This window comes from Oxyura jamaicensis, chromosome 3 (genome assembly GCF_011077185.1).
Source record: "Oxyura jamaicensis isolate SHBP4307 breed ruddy duck chromosome 3, BPBGC_Ojam_1.0, whole genome shotgun sequence".
Classification (NCBI taxonomy): Eukaryota; Metazoa; Chordata; class Aves; order Anseriformes; family Anatidae; genus Oxyura; species Oxyura jamaicensis.
In genome coordinates, this window is record NC_048895.1 from 31864493 (window position 1) to 31871166 (window position 6674).

Here is a 6674-nt window from a genome sequence, read left to right on the forward strand (position 1 = left end):
TCTTCTCTTCTCTTCTCTTCTCTTCTCTTCTCTTCTCTTCTCTTCTCCTCTTTCTCATTCTTTCCCCCTCTCTTCTTAAGGCTGGCCTGAGATCTTAAGAGACACTGTAGTTTAGACCTTTCTATTTTATTAACTTTTGGCTCTTTCTAATCTGTTACCTTCAGATCACGTCATATGCATTGCAACACAAATGAAGTACAAGAAGCCTTTGGTTGGGACTCTAGATATTTCTTTATAATAAACAATTTCTTTGTAATAAACAGTTTATTTGCTACATTTTGCCTCTTAGCAGCCAAACGGTCCTCTTTGCTTTGATATTTGAAATTATTTCCTGAATTATTTTTGGGACTAATTTTTGGGTTGTTGCTTGCTCAAGAGTAGTCTATTGTGTGGTCTAATGACAAAATTTGAGCAGATTAGGCTTGCTAGTACTTGCCCCTATCTAAAATAAAGAAGTGTCATTGTGAGGGCTCTGCTTCTGACAATATTTACAATTCTAAACTCAAAAGTCATTTTCTGTGCATTTTCTTCAATAGTCAATTAAGATTCTTTGTTCTGGGTTCAGTCAGTAAATTTACTTATTAGAGCATTTTTATGCAAGTGCTTTTTGATAAAGATATCTGTGGAAAAGAGCCTGAAAAAGTAGTAGCTAAAGGAAAGGTTAACAAGTTAAACTAGACATTTAACTTTAAAAGTTTTCAAATTGTGAAGCATTAAAGCTGTCTTAGGTGTAAAATAATTTAGATCATGATTCACCCATTCATATTCAGCCTGCAAACAATTCAGGCTGGGTACTACACAGAGATTTTAATTTAGGTGTATACTTCTGCCCTGTTGGATCAGCCCAAGGTTATTTTACTCACCTGGAGATCTACATCCTGTAATAGACTAAGGCCAAGTTTGTTTTATAACTTGAATATTAACGTGTATTGAGAAAGCCAGATTTCTTAGGGAAAGCTTGATTTAATCTGAAAGCCCAAACACTTCCAAATGGATACGTTTATGCCGTGGCTGCACACGTGCACATTCTTTGCCTCCTGGCAGTGAGGCTCATGTGATGAAGCAAAGGTTTCTCTGACGTAGCCACAGTGGAGCCCCAGTCTTTTTTCCTCTCCTTCTCTCCCCTACCCTTCAGTTTTGGATTCAGGGGTCAGAGAGGTTCAGTGTGGGTATTGAATTACAATGTTGTTACTATTTTTGAAAGGAAAATGCTGGCTGAAAACACGAAACTTTTTTTTTTCCTCCCCCTTTTGCACAGTAAGTATCCCCACAAGTAAAACATATGGATGTAACTATGGTACCAAATTAAATGCTATCAAAAACACAGTAGCTTTAAAATTGTAGAGGTGTTTGAAAGACTGTTTAATCTTTTACCTGTTATATGTGATATAATAACATTGATATATGTTGAGCAGCCATTTGGGATTTTATATATCAAACAGAGAGTCTGTGTATTTTGAAATTTAATCCTTGTGAAATATTTGACATCCTGAATGGGATAATTGACACAGGGACGCTAATTAGGGGGTCGTAATTCAGAAGGTTGTGATCATGTACTTTATACTGACATGTATATTGTCCCCCTGGTAACAGTGTTAATGGTGCCTAGACATGTGCATCAGGAGAAGAGAGCATACCCCTGGGAGCTCTGGAAATCAATCTTCTACATAATACCATTTTTATAATGCTCTAGAAGGAGCGGATTTACACATTTTTCCATTTATTAAGCTGATCATACATAAAATATCCTGGCTTTGGAATAATTTGACTCAGCTGGTGTTTTCATTCTTAAAAATCTGCAGCGAATAATATCTTTCCCTGAAACTGAACTTTTCATCTAACATGCTTTGCAGTTCTCAGCGTTCACTTAAAATCTTAGGTGATCTATTATATTCAGCTGAACTGAGTCCTGTTTACTTTCTGCAGGGATTATTCCAGCAACTCCTGAAATGCAAAACCTTCTGTGGCAAGAGAGAAAAGGCAGTCTTGTGACTACAGCTCTGACCTAAAGGACACGCTCTCTCCAAGTATGATTTCATTCAGGTAGTGAGACCAAGAGCTTCATTAAAAAACAGAAAGATTGGCCCTAGGCAGACAGGTGAGCTCAGTTTTTTTCTCTCTTTCTCTCCTGGCTTTGTGATCACAATACACGCATAATCAGTCTGCCTGCCCCAAACAGAGCATTCCTTTATGGCATTTCAACAAATCCTACAGCTCTTGGACTTCATTTCCTCATCTTTACCAGGTTTTTCAAACTTTCTGCATGGTAATAAGGCTTAAGTTAGGAAATAAAGCACTCATTTGCTATATGTTAAATGAATACAGAGAATTATTAGTTAATACTGCTTAAGGTACAGTACTGTACCACTGTGGAAGACAGAAATGTGAAAAATGGGCCAAAATCCAATTAAAATTGCTGGAGTCTAACAAAATTTAAAATCGCCCAGGGGATATTGATCTCATTCTTGAAAAATGCAGAGAGGGATTTTTAATTTTTTCAAAATTAAACATTTTTTAGGTCTCCTTTTGTGCAACTGCTCCAGAAGCTCTCTTTTTGCAGTACAGCTTGTCCTCCGATGCTCATGTTTGGACATTGCTTTAGCAATGACTCAGAGTTCCAGCTATTGTTTCATTAACACCAGTTCCTGCCGGGCTGGGGGTTTCCCCTCTCTTCTCTTTCCCAAATTATCAGCCAGACCCATCCCTCTTCAGTTCATAAAATCCAACAGGAGGCCCCATATTGGGCTGGGATGGTTACAATATGATAATTATGCAATTCCAGTGTTGCAGCTACACTGCAGGAGAAATTATGGCTATTCATCATCATCTGGACCCAAAGGAGGCATCAGTGAGAGGAACAGTCATTGCAATACAGTGCAGATGATGGCACAAGTACCTCCTTTCATAATGGGTGTATCATGCAGTTCTGTGGAGCTTCACCCCAGAAGAGTCACACTGTCCTTTATGTAGTTTGCTGGTGGGGGGAGAGGGGGGGGAAGGAATCAAAAAAAGAGGCAGATAGGCCTAAAATTGTACTGGTGTACAAAGGTCCATCAAAGTCTGGGGAAGACTTTTTGCTATTTAAACAGCAATATGGTTGGACAGAGACAGTGTGTCTTGGGAACAAGACATCAGGTGGGCTGCTCTACTGCAACAACAAATTCAGACTGTATGGGACCAGAAAGGGCTGAGGGTGTCAGCACTGTATGTCCTGAAGCACAGTTGGGTTAAGGGGAAAAATGGACACATGACATAAGAGCTACACCAATGTTTCAAATGTGTCCAGGCCACCACAGCCACCCACTGGGGCTGGAGCCTCCTACTGTCTGGTATAATGCTGAGAAGCTTTACAAAAGATGCCTACCACCAAACTGAACTTTGTCTTGTGAAAGCTCTCATCTGTGCAACACATATGCCACTGTGATAGGACTGCTAACATGTTACACTTCTGATACACTTCATCTCATCAAGGCTAATGAGAATAGCCATTGCATGTGTTCAGAAGTGTCCTTGACTTACGGCAATGCCGACATTTCATATGGTCGCAATCTTCCTTCCATGTGGATGTTTCCAGAAGATTTTTTGAAGTTTTTTTTTTTTTTAAAAAAAAACAAACTTAATTTATGTCTCATATGAAAGGTAGAAGAAATTATTTGCTTTTTGTATGTGCATTTCTCTTTACTAAAGCTTATATGCATATTCCTGTTATCTCTATGTTTTTTCCTCATCTCCATGTGCAGTTAGGTTATTTAATCATCTGCAAATATGGATTGCAATCTCTTTTAAGAAGCTACATGGCCTTTACCTACCCTGAAAATCACAGGGCACTCTGAAGTACCATAAAATAATGATACTCATCTTAAAATACTCATATAACTGCATCTGTTTCATATGTCCTTAAACTTGCACCTCTGCAGCAGTATCAATTCAATTAATTTACTATTTGGAATTATCCTCAGAGATGGGCTAAGATGAGGAATGAGCAAGTTTCTTAGTCTGCCTGAAAAGTTGCCTGGTATTTTGCTTCATTTGTGGTGTTTCAGCATAAGACATACAAATTTCCAGTTTAAGGGCTTTTGCAGGCACTGGTGGTAAATTCTGACAGTAATAAATATGATTTTTCTGCTTGAATCTTAACCTTTCCAAAGGCGCTTTTTTTTTTTTTTTTTTTTTTTTTTTTTTTTTTTCCTTACTGTGCTTGGACCTTCAATATAACATAGAACAATGGTTTATTAAAACAAGCTGCTGTATTAAATGTGTGCTTACTCAGCTGAAAGCTAGTTGACCATTTCTGCTGCTGCTCTGAAATTCCCAAGCTGCAGATGGAGTTGGGTTAATGTAACATAACTTTCCCAAGAACCTGCAGTAGAATTTGACATGTTCTTTGTTACATATCCTCACCTTCCAATTTAACCTGAAGATAAATAGGAACTGTTTATTTGTTACTTTATTTTCTACTATGAGACAGTGTGCTTGTCTGTTACAGAAGTTTCTTCCTTATATTTTGAGTAAAGCTGAGTCCCTAAGAAGGTCTTTAACACAGATGAGAGAATACTATATGTGCAAAAAAGTTAAAGGCACACCAACATGCAACATGATGGGGAAACAAACAAAAAACCGAACTTTTTTTTTTCAATCTTAGTATTTCAGCAGGAAAAAAAAAAAAAAAAGGAAACTAAGAAATGGCATGTATGCCTGAAATTTGGTTCAATGTCTTCCCCTTCTTCTCCAGGCATCTGGCATTCAGTTATGGGTACAGAATCACAGAAAACCTGAACAACAATAGCAGCAGTGTGGAAATCGTCCCATGTACCCACACTTACTGAGTGGTTCCAGAAGATGTGGGAAAGCTTATTGATGGAAAAGCTGATTCATACAATTCTCCCTTCCCCAAAAGTACAACAAACAAAACCACTCCTGTACACAAGTATATTTGGAATCTGTCCACTCAATATGCCAGGTGCTAATAAACAATACTCTTGAGAATATTTTTATCAGGAAAACAAAACACAATATTCAGGAATAAAGCTCACAAAAAGCAAAGCTCGTAACACTGTGCATGAGTAGATCTGTCTTTAACAGAGAGGACTGACAACTTTTACCCTTTTTCCTCATTAGTCCTGGGAGATAGACTAAAATGGTAATGGATGTGCAGCTTGTTGAACTGCTAGATCTGATGTACTATGCAGACTGAAGCCAATAGTTCAAATCTGGTCTGACCAGGCATGCACCTGGAGATGCCTATGCAGCTTGCCTCATGTCCTGTAGCGTACGTGCTCTGTATGAAAGAGGAGAGCGCTGAAAATGAGGTTGGGATCCAGCACCAAGCACCCAAGCCAAAGCTTGTTCATACCAACAGGTGGGTTCTTATTGTCCTCAAAGGATCTTAAATCAGAAAACGAGGGAAAATGTCTTGAAATAGGTATCTACATTTCTGCTATTCTGTTTTTGGAAAGAAGGAAATTGCATTCACAGAGAGAAGTTGTGATTCAGTATACCTATGTCATTTTGAGAAGCAACATGGGAAAGTAACTTCTGTCAATGCCTCCAATTTGTGTAAAACAAAACAGGTTGCTAGCATGACAAAGTGTACTTGTGCCTAACTAAAGCATCTTAGATTCCTAAATTAGGAGTTTGAGTTTCTGGAAGGTTCAAGGGAGAGGGAGTTTCACATCAGCTTAAGAGCCAATGTTTTTCTCTTCCCAAGGAGGAAGCCTTCAGTTAGGTCTGTAATATTAGGCAGCGTGGGCTTATTTGCCTCTACCCAGTTCTGTTGCCAGCTCCACAGATTCAGTTCTCCATGCTTTTTCTCAGTATTTTGAATAGGTTTTCAAGAAACCATTTAGCAAAGTGATCTTGATATTATCTCAGTTGCTTTGCAGTAGTGCTTTTCCTCACCTACCTGCCTGATCAGAATATGAGGCTGTGGATTGGAGGGCAGCTTCCCAGCTCCTTCAGCACAGACATTTTCTTCCATTCGTAGCATCATGCTGCCAGAGAGCTCGCTTCCCAAGGCCAATGTTAACTTCTCATTTCTGTCTCATTTTAATCTCATGTGAATTTGAAAGAGAGCAAGAGAACGCCTTGATTGAAGGTTAGTATTACTATTTAGGACAAACTGAAACCATTTCAAAGACAGCCAAAACTTACAGATGAAAATTTACGAATAATGTAGAAGCTGCAGGGATAAGCAAGGGAAAGAAATCATCTTGCTTTACATATGCTTATATGACAGAGTACTGTGTGAGAAAGAGGTGAACTAACATGCTGAGGTTTGAGGTTGACTTTGCTTAACTCTGACGGAAGTGACACTGGGTCTTCAGCTTCATGTTCTCCATAGGTGAAAGGAGCAGGCAACAGAACCAGCTCAAAGAAGCAGTATTTCTCCCAACCCAAAATTGCATTAAAGCAAATGAATTGGAAATAAATAAAGAAGTAGAAACTGTAGAAAAAGACTGCAGATAGCATTGTGTCCATGGAAATAGCACAAGTTTGCTCTTCTCTGTGCTTGAACATTGATCATCAAGCTGCTTTCTTTAATTGGTGATGGTGATGTTGATGAGGTGATGGTCACTTTTTTTGACTCTTCCCTTCTTTAATGAGATAAACTCTTAGTGCTGGTGCAAGTTTTGAAAGTTGTCAGTAACAGCAATATCAAGAATGATGGAAACTAG

The 6674-nt window shown here is 38.6% G+C and overlaps 1 long non-coding RNA gene across 1 annotated transcript; it reads left to right on the forward strand.

Moving 5' to 3' along the window:
- The first annotated feature begins 1149 nt into the window (after positions 1–1149).
- LOC118165294 lies at positions 1150–2884 on the forward strand. The gene is made up of 3 exons (XR_004749969.1): positions 1150–1257; positions 1927–2098; positions 2561–2884. It is a non-coding gene; the product is annotated as an uncharacterized LOC118165294 (long non-coding RNA).
- The last annotated feature ends 3790 nt before the right edge of the window (positions 2885–6674 follow it).